Below are 16860 nucleotides of genomic sequence, written 5' to 3'. Positions count from 1 at the left end.
CAGTGTGGGTCACCTTAGTATACAAAGGATGTCTTAGGGATGCAGACAGACCACGAGAAAACAGCTTCAGGGATGGTCATAGATCTTGCTTGTCTTCAGGGTCATAAACACCGTCCATGAATTCCTGGGCTAAAGAAAGTAGGGTCAAGGGGAGAGCTAGAGGAAGGCTCACACTATCCCAAGTGATTGACTGTATACAAATGTTTTGTATTTATATGAGGGCGTTGGTCTTGTTCCCTTTTTCTGAAGAGATGAAAGGCAAAGGACGTGGGATCCCCAGAGCTACAGAGAGTAGACATTTAGGAGATTATACCGTTTGGACCAAATGGCCACCGAGATCACTTTGAGCTCTCCAAAACGATGATTCATTTGGTAGCACCTGCCTCTCTCCTTTGCAGAAATGGGAGACCATTGGTATGAAACACTGCTCATATTATCAGAACCATTTCCTATGTTCATCAGTTTTGCTTTTCCTCTCTTGGAATCTTTGACACAAAGGATGGCTCTCTCCACAAAGGGAGGGATACATTTGCAAATCAAGGGGATATAAAAATGGAAAATGTCAATGAAAATTTGTTTTTAAGATTCATTTTGCACAGAGAAGTGAAGTTGGCTTAAAAATAAATCAAACATTTGAATGTAAGATAAACACTATAAAAGTTTGAATGAGCAGTATCATAGAATCTTAAATGGACAGCCAGAAAGGACCAAAATAGTCACTGAGACCAATCCTCTCATTTTACAGGGAAATAAAATAAGGCTCATAGGACCCTAGATTTAAAATCTTAGAGATCAAATATAACCCCCCCCTTTACAAGTGAGGAAACTGAGGCCCAGAAAAGGCCTTGCCAAGTCACTAGGCTAGTAAATGTTGGGGACAGGATTCAAATCCAGATCTGCTTAATTCCAAGTGTAGCACTCAATAGAACCAGGACAGCATGGTTCACCAGGTGAGATACTCTCTGTCTCTTTCTGTCTTTCTCTGTCTCTGTCTATCTGTTTGTCTGTCTCTTCCCTTTCTTTCTCTATATATGTACATATACATATATAATACATGTATATTTGAATAAAAGAAAAGGAGGTCAAGTTGAAAAAGAGATGAGGAGAGAGTAGAAATTCTTTTTCAAAATAGTGTCATTAAGTTCTCTGTCCTTGAAAGCCCTCAGGAATTGGTCGTTGTGAAAAAATGGAGCATGGTGACCTAGTAGCCAAGCAGAATGCCATTACTCTCAGCTTAGACACTTCTGACCTGATGATAGTTTCAAACCAACATGGTTTGGGAGCAGATTAAACCTGTGGAGAAGGAACAATCTTGGTCTGTGGAATTGAGTCATTGGTGACATCCTTCACAGCAGGACTCCTGCATTATTGGTGAACAAGTGAGCCTCCAAGGCTATGCAGGGAAGAGAGAGCACATATTTCAGCACTGTGGTTTTCTAAGAGAAATGATTGTCAGTGTCTGGAGGAAAAAAATCATGCTTTGCTGCACATTACTGAGGGTAGCCTGTCAAATGGTCCTTTATGGGTTTGGGAACCAGGGACAGCGGCATCTCCAGAGCCTTGAGAGTGATGAGCAGATGGATTAACCGTCAGACCTATTCAGATCAGAATAGTGGCTGTAATTTCAGACTTTAGAAAACCAAAGGCTCTCACCTTCTGGATGAAATTGATTATAGCAGATGGTCAGACCTCTTGGGATGGGATTAGCACAGTGGACTCTAGCCTGTCAGTAATAAAAATACATCTATAGCTTTAATCAAATTGTGTTCCTTCCTTTGGGAGAGAGTCACTTGAAACATTAGTACAAAATGTGGATTTGCGAACCTTGTGTGTGTTTATATGTGTGTGTCTGTGTACATGTATCATTTTTAATGCATGTCCTACCTCAGATGGGGAGCAGGGGAAAGACACTTAGCAAAGTTTGAATTATTTATTCTGTGTTAAAGGATCTTAATGAAGACTTGCTACGTTGAATCAGGAATTACTGATAGACAGTAACTTTCAGGATAGGGAGGTGGCAGAACATTCAAAATTCTGGACTTGGTATCTTAAAGACCTGATTTCTGATTCTGCCTCAAATACTGACTATCCATGTGATCTCTTTCAATTTCAGCTTCCCCATCTGTAAAATGGGAATGATAATAGCACCTCCCTCACAGGGCTGTTATGAGGCTCAGATGATACAATTATATAAATTGCTTTGCAAATATTAAAGTGGTACATAGGTATTATCTATTAGAGCAACCAATACTTAGTCACCAAGGAAGGAAATGCAAATATTCTTGTGCAATCCAAATATATTTTATTTCATTCAATCAATAAACATTTTTCAATGTTTGAAAATTTGTTTTCAATGTTTGAAAATTTGGCTATTATGTACCAGGAACTATGCTAAGTTCGGGGGATACCAAAAGAGGCAAAGGACAATGCTTGCCCTCAGGGAGTTTATTATAATCTATAGGTAGCTATAATGAGAATAGAAAGGAACATGTGTATTTGGGAGCAGTGGGAACAGGAAGGTTGTATACAATGTGAAGCTTCTCACTCCTTGTCAACACTGAGTTATGTCTCCAGCAATGGGGATAATATATACTTATGGGGGCTCATAGGCACATAGATTTTGAATTAGAAGGGACCACAGACATCATGTAGGTCAAAACCCTCATTTTACAGACTAAAAACAAAACCGAGGCTCTGAGAGGCAGTTAGTTAGCACAATGAACAGAGCACAAGATTAGGAGTGAGAAGACCTGAATTCAAATCCTGCCTCAACATTCTGTCTTAATAGCTATGTGATCACGTCAGGTGGAAATCAAGTCCCCTTCGTTTGAGCTCAGAGTAGTTTGTGCTTTTCAAATGCTCTGATCACATGTTGCCTGCCTTCTTTTCAATGATATGGCGCTGGACCTGGAGAAAGGAAGAACTGGAGTCAAATTCAGCCTCAAACACTGTAGCTGTGTGACCCTAGGAAAATCACTTAACTTCTGTCTGCCTCAGTGTCCTCATCTTTAAAATGACATTATTAATAATACTTACCTCCTAGGATTGTTGTGACAATAAAATTAGATAATGTTGTATGTCACTTTGCAAATCTTAACGTGGTTCATAAAGATTATTGTTATTGTTATATTTACCCAAGGTCACATCAGCAGTAAGGGGCAGGAGCAGCATTTGGAACCAGACCTTCCAACTTCCCATCTTGTGTGCATTCTGTTGTACTATGTACATGCTCCAAGAACACCTCTTTGCCTCTTGTGACGAATGTCACATATGTGAGACATCCGACTGTCCGTGTGCGCGTCCATAGCCGTGGAACAAGGCAAAGCTAATTGACCCATTTTTAGACATCAGTCTTGCCCTAATTGGCCCTATACTTTAATTACATCTTGTGCCCAATCACCAAGCCTGAAATTTTTTCTCTGATTTAATTTAACTTCACCTAAAGGGAATTTGTACACCACACCTTGATTCCACCATACAAGGGCACAATAGCCATATCCTGGCTCTCTGCCAGATGTATGATACCATTATTTCTTAATCTGAGTCCAAAGTGAGCTTACAGCAGAAGTACCTCCCAAACCTTGAAATTGTCACTCCCCACAGAACTCTGCTGAATGCAGCATCCAATCATGACTTCAGAAGATGGATGATGAAACAAATCACCCACCTTTAGCAGAGAATGACTAGAGGGGCAGACTGGCAAGCGTTTTCAGACTGGCCAATGGGATGATTGGTTTTGCTTGACTATGTTTATTTGTCGCAAAGGAGGGCTTCTATCTGGATGGGTAAAGGAAGTCATGGTAAATTTCTTAGTACTAAGAGGGATGCCAGGAAAAAAGAAAGAAAAAAATGGATATTTTTTTCTAAAAACACAGGAGGAAAAACTTTGAGAAGGGGACATAAATGGACAGTTTTGTTACTACTTTGTTAAATTTAATACATATTTAGAAATAAACTCAATGTAAGAAAGCCTTTTGGGAAGCTAAATTATGCAGTGGATTGAGCACCTGGAGTCAGGAAGACTCCTTTTCCTGAGTTCAAATCCCGGCTGAGACACTCACTAGCTATGTCACCTTGGGCAAGTCACTTAACTTTGTTTGCCTCAATTTCCTCATCTGTCAAATGAGCTGGAGAAGGAAATGGCAGACCACTCCACTATCCTTGCCAAGAAAACCTCAGATGGAGTCACCAAGAGTTAGTTGGACACGACTGAAAAGATTTCATCAACAACAAAACAAAACCTCACACCTTTATACACAATGTTCTTTTTTAAATCAATCAATGAACACTTATTAAATACTTAATATAAGCTATTGTCTTAGGTCTAGAGAAACAAAAACAAAAGAAAAAGAAAGTCCCTGTCTTCGAGGAACTTATGTGATATTGGAAAGACAACTTGTATAAATATGGATGCGTACAAAGTACATGCCAAACAAAATACATGGTAATCTGGGAAAGGCACTAGCAACTTAAATGGGATAAGTAAGGGCCTCACATAGTGTCTCACCCAATGCCTGGCCCATAGAATGTTAGCCTCAGAGCTGGAAGGGACCTCAAAGGGAATCTAGGACAACCCATTGATGTTTATAGATAAGGGAATTGAAGCCTAGGGAGGTTAAGCAACTTGTGCATGGTCCCAAGGGCAGTAGACAACAGAAATGGAGTTTTAACCCAACTTCTGTCTCTAAAGCCATTGGTTTTTCCACTGTCCCAAGCAGTAGATGTTTAATAAATGCTCATTGATTCATGATTTGATTGATTGAAGAAGGTGGTACTTGAGTCTGGAAACAGGGGATCCCAAGAGGCAGAGGTGAGGAGAGGAGACATTCAGGCCCAGGAGACGGCCCAGTGCAAAAACGTGGAGATGCAAGATGGAGGGTTGTGTGGAAAGAATATTAAAAAGGCCAGTCTAGCTGGAGCAGAGTTCATGGAGGGAAATGATGTGTAATTAAGCTATTCTCCTTTGTGTATTGGAATATTTTTGTTTGTTGGTGGTTGTTAAGTTCATACCAAAAAATAAAACTTTTTAAAAGAAAGTGGCCGTTCCCTCTGTGAGTGATGAGATGTTCTCAATAAGCATCACCTCTGCTGTGGTCATCATTTACCCAGAGTGGGAGGAGGGGCAGAGAGCAGAGCAGGGGCCACTGGGGATTCATCCTGGGGCTCTGCAAGCAGAGGATGAATGAGGACTCTGTGCCTGCTCATTGTGGGGACATAGTGACAGGCTCTGAGGTCACCAAGGAGCCTCCCCTCTCAAATGTACAAATCCATTTTTTTCTTTCTCTTTTTCTTTTTTCCCTCTTTTAACAAAGGGAAATGTGGCCTTTCAGAACTGCCTGACATTAGGATGTGGGACTTGTGAGTAATGACAGCTCACGACCAAGAGCTCAGGGAAGAAAGAGCCCAGCAACAATCGCCCAGTGTTTGGCTCCTCTCTGAGGGAGAATGAACCCCTGCCTGGAGCAGGCTCCCATCAACACTGCCACATTGTGTGAGTTCTCAGGGAGGCCATACAAGAAGCCTCACTTATCCCAAAGAGAAAGGTTAAATGACCAGCAAGCAACTGAGAAAAAAGGAAATTGGAAAGGGTGGGGGAGGAGGGAAAGAGAATGAAGGAAAGCTACCACCCTGCATTCCAAAAGCCAAAATTAGCACATTTAATCATTGTTTGATTTTTAACATGTTTCAATCTCTGGATTATTAACAAACTTTCCAAAATCACACAGAAATACCCCAAATCTGATCCATTTCTCCAAAGTTCTCTTCGGTAGGACCTAAACCTAGGAGGAAAGTGGATTAAGGAGTAGGCACCATCATCATCATCATCACCAGGTCTAGAGCTGGAAGGAAACTCAGAAGCCATCTCGTTCAGCTCACTTATCCTATGGATGCGGAAACTGAGACCAGGGAGAGGAAATTACTTGCCCAAGGTCACTAATAGCATTCTGGAACTAGAGCTTGAGCAGACCTCAGAAGCTACTTAGTCCAACCTTCTCTTTTTACAGATGAAGAAACCAAGACCCAGGGAGGGAACAATCATCCAAAGTCATGTGGACAGTGCTTACTACTGAAGTAGGATTTGAACACAGGTCCTCTGCCTCCAGGGCCAGTGTGCTCTTTCCTTATACCACGGTGCTCCACATTTGCAGAATATGATGTCATCCTGAAAGTACATTCCTAGACATTCTCTCATGACCTTCCTGACAGTCCTGTGAGGTGGACAAGGCAGATGTTATCATCCCTATTTCAGAGATGAGGAGACTGAGTCTCATAGAAATTAAGTGCCAGGCCATGTTTCCCACATTGAATGATAAATTTAGAGTTGTAAGAGATCTACAAGGTCATCTTGTCCAACTCCCTTGCACCAAGAAACTAAAGCCTGTAAAAGTTGTGACTTTCCCAAAATCATGCAGGTGGTAAGTGAGGAAGTCAGGATTTGAATCCAGGCCCATTGATCCCAGATCCAGCATCCATGCTCTGCACAGCATTGTTTCCTACATCCAAACCAGCCACCCTAGACATTCAGCCATTTTCTACCAACCTTTTCCATCTTCTTCTCTGGTGAGAGTAATTAAATCAATTCTAAAATTGTTTCTGGAATAATAATCAATTGTCCTTTGGCTCCACTCACCATCTTGGGCCCAAACTCGCTTCCCTGAACACGACTCCCCTCCATGTGACACCTTCCTATTAGAATGTAAGCTCCTTGAGGTCAGGACTGTCTCACTTTTGTATTTGGGTCCTCAGCACATAGCACAGAACTTGACGCATAGTATACATTTAAGAAATGTTTATTCACTTACTCATTCTTTTTGCAGGAAAAGAAGCAGAGGCTAAGTCATCTGGCCAGTGCCCTAACCTATAGCCTGCAGGGCTGCCACCCACTGCAGAGTTTTAGGACCAGGGGATAGCTGAGATTGCTTAGAGGGCTTTGGCCACCAGTGTTCAAGCCTGGGTTTCAGTCTGACTTCTTGTTCTTCAAAGTCTGCTTGGACGAGAAGAGAATGAAGTTGGATCCCTGTCCCTAATGAGGACAGTGGAAAAGAAGAGACAGAGGCAAGGGATGACTGTGAGAGTGAGCATGTGTGCCAGGGGATTGTGGGATCACATGTAGCATCATATACATGAGTTAGAAGGGACCCCAGAGACCATCTAGTCTGTCCCCATTATTCTACAGGAAAGGAAACTAAGTTCCATAGAAGCAAATAACTTAGAAATATATTTATTTAGGGGTGGAAGTAACCCCAGAGGTCATCTCATCTAAATTCCTCATTTCACAGGTAAGGAAACTGAAGCCCAGGGAAGATAAGTGACTTGTCCAAGACCATGCAGGATTTGAACCAAGGTCTTTGCCTCCAGAGCCAGGCTTCTTTCATCTGTAGCCAAGCTTAATGAAGGAACCTCTATAGGGACTTCAGAGAAAGGAGAATATGAGCTGGCTGATTTGAGCCAGGCCAAGGAAAGAGGCCATCACTGTTTGAACAGTCGCTGCAATGCTGACACAAAAGTAGTGCAATAACCCCCCCTCCCCCAACTACCCGAATGATTTGAAATCAAAAGACCAAGGACTTAGCTTTCCCCATCGTTCCCTGGGTAGCTTGGCACTCACCTATTTAGAGATGTGCATCATTTGCTGCCACAGAAACAGACCCAGTTAGGATTTAGTAGGCAGCAAACCCATTCATCTTAACTCCTGCTTTGCCTATAAACCAAGACAAATGCTGACCCACATGGATGTACAGTAGGGCCTGGGGGATGGCCGAGGTATAGAACATCCAGGTGCTTCATGTGTCTCTGATGGCTCAGCATCTATTTCATTCCCCTTCCTGGCACTACCCAGGGTGGCTTGGCGCAGTGAAAGGCCTGCTGAATGTGGAATAACAGGACCCAAGTGTGAAGCCTGCTTTGAACATGTACAACCTGTATGACTTTCAGCAAGTAACTTAACCCTCTGAGCTAATCTCTTCTATATGTAAAAGGACAGGACTGGCCTGCATGACCCGAATGGTCCCTTTCAGCTCCTCAAGGGAGCTTCAGAAGCACAGAGTACCACAGATAGAATCTGCAGCCGGAGCTCCATTCCCATCACACCCTATTCACCTTTGGCTGGTCCCTAATTCTACCCTATGTCCCACAGACAGACCCTGGTGGATATGGCCTCAGTCAGTGGAACTCATTTTCCATGGAGAAAACAATCAGATTTGGAAGTCTGCCTGGAGGCCATAGCCCTTGGCAGAAGGAAGCCCCGAACCCACATGGATGAGTCAGGAAGGAAGTGAATTGGCAAACTACTCAAGACAGGGGAAGCCCCACAGCTTGGAGAACATGGTGCAGCTGGTCCACTCAGAGCGTGCATCCTACAATATTCACTGTCCCAGCATCACCAGGGAAAACCTGAATCAACAGATGACCAGCGGAGGGCTCGCCTTCCCTGCTGACTGGCAATGATGTCACAGAAATAAGAGCCCTGAGACACCAGCTTTGCTGCCCATGGGGAGCTGTGGTGCCTGCCCACTCCCCCGCCCTCCCATCAAATACAGACAGCTCTTTCTTGCTACCCCGTGTGAAGGAGACAGCTCTTCTCTTCATGTAAGTGACTGGTCTGGGCATCTCTGAGAGGCTGTTGTTGATTGGAAGAGGTGTCAGCCCCTTCTCCATGCATCTCCTGCTTCATTGTGAGTTAGGTTGGAAGACGGAGAAGTGCCTTTTTCAGCCTTCTGACATTCTGATTGTAGGATCCCATGACCTAGGTCTCCACATGGGCTTGTGAACTAATGTCCTAGTCTGATATAAACTGTAGCACCCCTCTGCATCATATTCTCTGAGCTGGTGATTAAACCTAAATCTTCATTCTCCTTGTTGACATAGAGAATAAAGCTGCTAAAGCTATGTGCGTATGTGTCATGAACCCCTTTGACAATGTGGCTTTTAAATGAATAAAATAAAATGTGTATGGCTACAAAAGAAATTGATTATGTGCACTGAAAGTTACCAAAATCTCAATTGGTTTCCAGATACTTGGGGGTTCATAGATCCCCAGTTAAGAACTTCTGGAGAGGCATAGGTGTAAGGGGCTTTTCTTCTGGCTAAATTATAGGTTCACTGAGAGCAAGGACCATTTATTTTCTTGTCTTTGTTTATCCAGAGCCTAGCACCTGCCTGGAACATCAATCGATCAATCAAAACGCACTGATTTAACACCTGCATTGTCCTAGGTACCGTTCTAGGCTCTGGAGATATAGACAGAAACAATTCCCACTCTCAAGGTTAATTCTAATGGAGGAGACAACACAGACATGTACAAGTACATATATATATATATATATAAATAGAGAGAGAGAGAGAGAGAGAGAGAGAGAATAAATACCAGGTGATTGGAGAGGGAAAGGGCCTTGGCAGTTGGGAAAGACAGGTTAGGAAAGATTCCACTTGTAGAAAGAGATGCTCGGGCTGAGTCCTAAAGGGAGCCAAAGGCTGCAGTGAGAAGGCAGAGATCCCCAGGGAGAGGGAATTCCAATTCAACAGCACAGAGACAAGAAATAGGGCTACAATGCCACTCATGAGGTGCAGAAAAGAGGCCAGTTTTGGCTAGGTGACAGTTTGAGAAAAGGAAAGGATTGTCAAATAAATTTGGGTTGGGGCTGGGTTATAAAGGACGTTAAAAGTTCAACAAAGAGGTTGACATTTTATCCAAGAGACTCAAACAAGGAGTCACAGGAAGTGACATAGTCAGATCTGAGTTGAAGGCAAATCACTTTGGCAGCACATAGTAGGTATATAAATTCACATTGATGTGATTGATTAATTGATTGAATGCCATCGTGTTGAGTTTTGGGGAAACTTAACTGGTTCATAGAACGCAATTTAATAAATATTAATCTCCCATTTTGTATGAACCACTGTGAATAAGAAAGAGACCATTTCTGCTGTTCTCAGACAGTCCGTTTGTGCAGAAATGTAGAGGCGGAAAAACATTTACAACCTTCCAGTTCGCCTTAAATATTGCCTGTTGGGTTATGAATCTCACAGACTTTTTAATTAATTCAAATTTATAAGGCTATTAAATGCATTAGCTAGCTAACATCCCTTCCCCTTAAGGAGGTGCACTTAAACAATAGCCAGGTGGTAAAGTCATTTGAAAATTACTCTTCTTGTAATTAGGCTATTTTTAGCCCTTTGAAAACACTCATTCGTTCTTCTGCTTTTTGCCTGTTCCCAGACCATAAAACCCGAGCACACACTTGATCCTGCCATTGAAAACATCAGCTCTGGGGCCAAGAATGAAGGAAGCTCAAAAGCATTCCCATTGCTCTTTTTTTGTGCCCTGGGAGAGGAAGATAATGGGACCTTGTGTTGCAAGGGGTCAGAAAGAGCAGGGCTAGAGATAGAGGATGAACCCTTGCAGACTCCTCCTTGGCTTTGAGAAGGCAACCTCCAGCGGACATCCAGGTAGAGAGAGCTCAAATCCTGCTGGCCTGTGCACTGGTAGCAATCTATATTATGATTCATGGAGTGTCATTGATGGAGATGGTCAGTCGCCAATATAGAAGAGTCCTAGCCAGATATTGGACAGAAATGGAGAGCAGAGACATATAGGCAGATTTCATGGTCGAGTTGTCACAGCACTCACTGTTGACTACTATAGAATTGCCTCCATCCAATTTGTTGAATGCACAAACATTTCTTAAGTGCTTTCTTTGTGGGAGGCATTCTGTGGCATGCAGAAATGAGACATGGTTTTATCCTCATCATGAGAAGAAGCCTGAATTTGGATGATGTGGAATCAGGATTTTAGGACTGTCTTGTTTTGCTGTTCTTCTACAGGATTTGACATTACTGCAAAGTACTTTGGGTAAATCAGCTATTACTGTCCTGAAGATAGGGCTATCTGTGGACAAATGCTTCTCCATGGGAAAATTGACTCCCTCCACCCAAAACAATAGAAAGCATCTACCCGAGGTACTATAATCAATTTTCCAGTCAGTTTGCTCTTTGTTCTCAGAACATTCTATATTACCCAGCACACATTTTGCCTTTCAACTCTACACCACCTTTCATTTTCCCTTTGTTTTCCAAATGCAGTTCTAAGATTATAAGTTGAGCACCTCTTTCTCAACTGGGGGAAAAACTTGGTGACAACATCCATTAACAAGCTCGTGACCTGGTTCTTCCCTTGCAGCAACAAGAAATAATAAATGCCTTGCCCAAACAAGAAAAATGAAGGGTAAGAAATCCACCCCTACAAAATCCTGCCTTTAGTGATGGTAGAAGGGATATACACTCCTCAGAGTTCCTGTGGAGGTATGAATAGGACCATCCTTGTCAAGGAAAAGTAGGGAAGGCTTTAGTTTGGAGTAATCACACAAAGATGGGTTTCGCCAACTTTGATCTTCTATCTACCATTCATTAATTCATTCTATAAATGCTTATTGAGCACCTGTTGTTTACAAGTCACTGTGTTAGGCTACCCCATGAAGAAAAGAGATTGTAAAAAACATGATTCCTTTTTTCAAAGGCACAAGAGAGACAGGAATAGCAACACCATTAGTTAGCATTTATGGAGCAGTTGAGGGTTTGCAAAGCACTTTTTTCTCCTCACATCTACCCTGTGAGGTAGGCACTATCAATCATTAAGCCCATTTTACAGTCGAGGAAACTGAAGCAGACAAGAGTTTAAGTGACTTGCAGAGTTATAGAACTAGTAAGTGTCTAAGACCAGATTTGAACTCAGATCTCCCTAGTTCCAGATCCATCATTCTGCTCATAACAAACAAAACATAGTTGACATGTGATGAATGTCATTTAAAATGCACAAATTGCTTTGAGTTCAAATGAAGACGATTTTATTTCCAGCTGGGGTGATCGGGAAATTATTACTAGAAAAGGTGGAATTGGAAGTGGGATTTGAAGCATGGTCAGGACTTAAATAAGTGGGAGTGATGAAGTTCACCCCCTCAGTCACAGAGAATGATAATCATGAGCAAAGGCACAGAGACAAGAAAATACAAAACATGCTTGGGAAGTAGCAGTTTCCCAAGGGCTTAGCTATTGTTTTGAGGGATAGCATATGAGCTCAAGAAAGCTTTTAGTTCTTGTCTAAAGAGTTTAGACTTTGGGTTTTATCCTGTAAAATCAGGAAAAAAATGTTTCACAATAGAATGCTAGGGTCAACATAAAGTTAGGTTAATATCCAAGTTATACCTCAGGCCAGGACCTGAATGAGGACTTGACTTGATCATCAATGCCATCAATCAGAAATGTTTGTTACTTCATGACATGACCTTCTGTCCAAGGGTCTACTCTATACACTCTCAACTCAATGCACATTTATCAAGTGCCTACTATATGCCAAGCACTGTGCTAAGTTCTGGGGATACAAAAAGAGGTAAAACACAGTCCCTGCCCTTACATCAAATAATCAAGCCATTGATCACCAAAGAGGTCATTAAATAGCTCCTATGAGCCAATCACTGTGCTGGGCTCTGAAGATACCAAAGCAAAAGTGAAACACTCCTTGCCCTCTTGAAGCTTGTAATACATCCAGGGAGATAGCATGTGCACATCTAAGTATTATTCCGATTCATGCAAAATAGAATACAAGGCAGACAGAAGAGGAGGGCATTTCTCCTTCCAGATAAGAGGAGCCACGCAACTTTGGGATATTTGTGCAGGCACAGTGCCAGGTAATAATGGGAAAAGAATATCTGGGCAGCCACGTCTATGTTCCCAAACATCTGGAGGAGGAGAAAAAAGTACTGGATTTGGAATAAGAAGTTCTGGATTTGAATTCTGGCTGTTTCTTACTATCTCTATGACCTTGGATATCCCTTCATGGCTCTGAAATGCTGTTTCCCCATCTGTAATATAGAAGATTGAGTGAGGTAACCTCTAAGGTCCATTCTAACTGTAGAGCTGAGATCCAGCAATTTCACTTCATGTAGGCCAAGCTGCAAGATGGGAAATTTCATTTTTCATTTGGATTCTTTGGCATCATGCTACTATAGCAACAAAATGCCAATTCACTTAAGTAATGAAATATAATTTTTAATAATGATATTTTTCAAAGGTTCCAAATTGAGAGAGGAATTGGAGAACAGTTACACTGCTGCCCCAGGGGATGTGGCTAAGTCTCCTGTTTTAGGCTGGCAGTGTTTTAGCAGGCTTTGAGTGGGGAAGTATTGTTGAGTATATGGGGTGGGGCATGGCCCTAAGAGATCATTTAGACCAAACTCCCCTGGGATTGAGTCCTTAGCATCTCCAATAAGTGACCAACCAATCTCATCTTAAATGCTTTCAGCAAAGGGTAACTCACTGCCTTTGGAGGAAGTCTATTCCATTTCTGAACAAGTCTAGCTGCTCGAAGGTTCTTCTTCATATTGAGTAAAAATCCAGCTCTTTGGAAATTCAGCCCATCATTCCTGGTTCTGCCCTGTAAGAATAAGGAGAAAAAAATAACATTATTTTCATGGATGCCATCCTTGTAAATATTTGATGACATGTGCCCTCTAAATCTTCTCAGGCACAAGTTTGCTCCTTCTTTCAGCTAATCCTCACTTGCAATAGTTTTTCAGACCTGTCACCCCCATCATCACTTTCCTCTGGATAATATCCAATTTCTCCATGTACTTCCTAAAATGTGGCCCCACAGAATGGGTAAAATGCTCCAAGCAAGACCCAAGAAGATCAGAGGATAGTGGGACTGACACCTCTCAGATTCTGGATGCTTTGCTTCTGATTAATGCAACTTTGCTGTGATTCAGTCATTTAGTCATGTTGGGCCTGACTCTTCATGACCTTGTGGACCATACTCTCCAAGGGGTTTTCTTTGAAAAGATGCTGAAGTGGTTTGCCATTTCCTTCTCCAGTGGATTAAGTCAAACAGAGGTTAAGTGTTGTTTCCAGGGTCACACAACTAGGAAGTGTCTGAGTCCAGATAAAAACTCAGGTCTTCCCGACTCCACGCTCAGCACTTTTTCTACTGAGCCAACTAGCGGCTTCAATGCAACTTGAGATTCCATTAATTTCTTACAAAACAATGTTTAATAAAGCATTTATGCAGCAGATCAGGGGAAGGCAAGAGACTGGTGATTAATATAATACCCCCCAAAAGAACAGAAAGTAAATAGTGTTTTGAAATATTTTAAGATACACAGAAGAGAAGAGAGGAAGTTTACAGGGAGACAGCAAAATACCAACAACTTTGAAACTAATATGTGAAATATATACATGTGTGGTTATATATGTTTCTATGTATGTGTTTTTGTTAAGTCATTTTCAATTGTGTCCAACTCTCTGTGACCCTATTTGGGGTTTTCTTGGCAAAGGTACTGGAGTGGTTTAGTGTTTACTTCTCCAGTCCATTGTACAGATGAGGAAACTGAGGCAAACAGGACTAAGTGACTTACCCAGACTTACCAGCTAGTGTCTGAGGTAAAAAAAAAAAAAAAACCTCAGACCTCCCATCCAGGAGATTGGAACTCCTGACTCCAAACCTAACACTATCTACTGTGACACTTAGCCACACTATATATGTGTGCATGCATACAAATGCATGTCTGTGTATATGTAAGTGTATGTGTGTGTTTATGTGTATATGTATATTATGTGTATGTGTACGTATGTGTATACACATATATTATATTTATGAATGTATCTATAGCCATATACATTCCATATGTGTATTTGTATGTATGTTTATATAATGTTTGTATACACACATACACGTGTGTGCTAAATGTAAGCTCTATGTCATAGAGACTCATGATTTCATTATATAATTCTATTTTGTCTTCTTTATATATAGGAATGTTCACATTAGTGTTTTTCAAGTTCACATTTTTGAAAATGAAAGCTTTAAAAAGTGAGGTTCTTAAATATTTTTATTTCTGCCTGACATTATTAGTTAACACTGAGCTCCCAGTTGGCTAACATATTTGTCCCCAAACCTGCATTTAGGTAATTGGTTCTTTGAACTCAAGAACAGCTCTTTCCATGAAGCTAGGTGGGAGAGTGAATATATTTAATGATAGAATTGGGATCCAAATTTGTTTTTGGCAAAGTTTGAATGGTGGGACATATCTGAGGAGAAAAGATTAAATTAGAATTAGGTATAATCAGCTAAATTCATAAACACGTGGTCTACACCTTTCTGTTAGGTTGATGACAAGTGATCAGTGCTGAGACTCAAATCACAGGATGATTTGACTACATGAGAAAGACAGAAAATTACTGCATGAGACATTTGCGGTTATGGAATAAAGTAAGGTTTATTATAGGGATGCTTAGGCTCAGACATAATCATGTGTGTTTCACTACAAATGCTGAACCAGCAGCCCAAGCAACCATGCATCATAGGGGCCCCAAAATCCTACATACTAGATACTAGGGCCATAGCTAGCTCTCTCCATATGTACCTGCCAATGTATGGAGATAGTTGAAACCACCACCCTGAGCACTACATTGACTCAAAGATCATCCTCCCCTTCTGGGTAGATGTTTTTATATCTCTCAAGTCTAGTCTGTCATTTTGATTACTTTGATTCTTCTTCAGCAAGCTCTCCCCCAGGCTCACACAATATTTTGCTTAGGGTAAGCAAATTCCTTTCAACTCCCATTATGGCCCATGATTCTGGTACCAGGGTTATGCAGATTGCCCTGGAGTTCCACTTAGTTATACTACATGGGTGGGGTTGAGCTGGCAATCTTTACTCTGCATTCCTACAGCTATATTAAAATCACTGCCTAGCCTACACAGGCAGGAGAGTCTTTCCACTGTGTCCATTCCAGTTTCATCTTTATGGGTTCTTGGGATGATCAGACTTAATTGTATCTCTCCCTGAGCTTTCTGTAAACTTGATTTTTCTTCTATTGCCTTATAAGGCAATGCTGCTCATAATCTTCCCCCCCTCTCATAATATTTTACAATTGAGGTTATATTCTAAACCAGTGTTGCCTTTGGCTACCATATATCACTACTTGGCAGAGAAATCAAATGCTTGTGGACTTAGGTAGTTTCTAATCTATTTTTGGGCTGACTCGTTGGAATGATTGGTTTGCATTACTTAGATTTCCTTATGGAATGGTGATAGTCTGTATCAATATCTGTTCTTTGAAGTAGTTGCCATTTTTCAATGTCAGTAGTTGAAAGTGGAATGTAAAAACCCCATGCCAGTCCATCAGTCTTGGAAATTACCACTGTCTAGCAGCCACGTTACACCTTATGTAAATGACATCCTTCAGGGCACTTTTGCCCAAGCTGATAGTTTGTTTGATACCTTGAAAGCAGGCATACCTTTCTAAATCTAAGGAAAATAAGAGATATGCTCAGTGTTGGGCTTCCTAAAAGAAGCTTCACAAAAATAAAATCCACGGTTTTCTAAATGTGGAGATGACATGAATAGCAATGTTTGAATATGTGAAGTTTTAGGATGACATGGTACATTTTCTGGTAGTGTGGTTAGTCCCTTAATCATGACATGTGGCATTGAATAATTGCTTCACATAAATACCTTCTCATTTTTAAATCACCTCTTTGCAGAATACTAGCCACCTTTTAGCAGTATCTTTTTTGTTGCTGATTCTGTGGGGTCTCATGGGGGAGGGATGCTGTTTTCCTTTCTTAAAATTAATAGTGTCTCTATTTCATTGCTATACAGGCAGTAAAATATGCCTCCTAGGAGTCAAGATGCCAGAGTAGAAGCAGGACCTCCACGCGGCTCTGACTTCCACCTTCCCCAATCCATGTAAAAGGGGACTGAACAAACTTTGGAGGTGCAGGACCCACAAAATGACACACAGAAGCTAACCTCCCACTGAGGACAGCCTGGAAGGCCGGCAGGAATTGGGCAGCACAGCCCTCTG

Source organism: Petaurus breviceps, unplaced genomic scaffold (genome assembly GCF_028583685.1).
Source record: "Petaurus breviceps papuanus isolate PSGF00001 unplaced genomic scaffold, PetGlider_PUasm1.0 186, whole genome shotgun sequence".
Lineage (NCBI taxonomy): Eukaryota > Metazoa > Chordata > Mammalia > Diprotodontia > Petauridae > Petaurus > Petaurus breviceps.
The sequence above is the reverse complement of the archived record's forward strand: the minus strand, read 5'-3'. Positions refer to the sequence as shown.